Source organism: Antrostomus carolinensis, unplaced genomic scaffold (genome assembly GCF_000700745.2).
Source record: "Antrostomus carolinensis isolate BGI_N321 unplaced genomic scaffold, ASM70074v2 scaffold39332, whole genome shotgun sequence".
Classification (NCBI taxonomy): domain Eukaryota; kingdom Metazoa; phylum Chordata; class Aves; order Caprimulgiformes; family Caprimulgidae; genus Antrostomus; species Antrostomus carolinensis.
The window spans coordinates 20,578-21,952 of NW_010299673.1; the positions used below are offsets into that span (position 1 = coordinate 20,578).

At 53.3% G+C, this 1,375-nt stretch overlaps 1 pseudogene; it reads right to left on the reverse strand.

Moving 5' to 3' along the window:
- The window catches only part of LOC104521005 (stAR-related lipid transfer protein 13-like), a 14,410-nt pseudogene that overhangs the window by 2,185 nt on the left and 10,850 nt on the right, over positions 1-1,375 (reverse strand).

The window sequence follows — 1,375 nt, forward strand, 5'->3', positions numbered from 1 at the left end:
TGCACCAAGGGCTGATGGCTTCCCAAGTGAAAGGGGCCATGAGTTGAGTGGGCTAACAGGGCTGGCAGGACAGCCCCCCAGTCCCACAGTACCTGTGCTGGGCCACAGACGGCAGCCAGGGTGAGCAAAGAGTCCAGATCATCAGACATGTCCATGGTGATGCAGTCCAAGGTTGAGCCAGGAAGGTGAGTCAGCAAGGGAGGTCAGGATCAGGTCCAGTGACAGGGTCAGCCACAGTCTAGTGATCACCAGGCAAGTCCATAATGACGAGGAAAGGCCGAGGTCAAGCCAGGAAGTCAGTCTGTAGGTCAAGGTCCAGATGCAGATTACTGGGGTTGATGGCCAGGCACAGGCATGGCTGCTGCTCTGGCCAGGCCCCAGCAGCAGACCCTACACTTCAACCCTCTCTTATAAGATGGGATGGTCAGCCCTGTCCAGGGCCTCTCCTGCAAGAGGAGGACAAGCCTCTGCCCCACAGGCACTCTCTAGGTTGGCCCTAAGCCCCGGAATCAAACCCCCATAGCAGCTGGGGGTTGGCGGGAGCAATGGAGGGATGCTCTCACAGCCCTTATACCTAGCTGTGGTGGCATCTGCAATGACATTAATTTCTCTGCACTGGAGTCAGCAGGACTCACACCTATCACAGGCTCAGGGGAGCTGGGCTGGCAGGGACCTCTGCAGGGCTCTGGCCCAAACCGCTGCTCAAAGCAGGCCACCTACATCAGCCTGCTCAGGGCTTTTGCTTTGCTGCAGCAAGTGACGTACCTGGAAGAGTCTGTTGCACTCCATTATCATGTGGGCCAAGCTCTGTGTTGCTGCCAGGTTCTCACTCAGCTCCCTCTGGTCTGGCTTCCCCAGGCTGCACTTCCTTTGACTAGATCTACGGTGGGGAGAAGGTAAAAGGAAGGCTGGATGAGCAAAATGCTGTGAACCACAAGTACAATGTTCCTACTCAGCTGGCCTGCCTGGGGACTGTAAACAAGCAGCTTTAGCAAAACCACACTGCACTGAAGAACCCCCATGTACCATGTAGGGGCTCATGTTATTGTTACTGCAGCAAGGTCCACAGAGAGCATTCCCTCCCAGCACACTCCAACAGTGCTCAGGGCCGTACTGACCAGTAGTCACGTATGCCCAAGAAAGGTGAGTCAGGGCTTTTTATTCCCCAAACACATCATCACACACTTGGCCGAAGACAGCCATGACTCCAAACTGATTTGTGCATAGCCTTCAAATGGCAAGTTCCTTTGATACCCTTCAAAGCCTATGCAGAAACTTTTAAATCCTTTGACCCAAACCACACCAAACAAGTTTCAAAAACAGTCTCCTCTTTTAATTCATAATCATTATATGACGTCATTAATCCTGGTTTCTG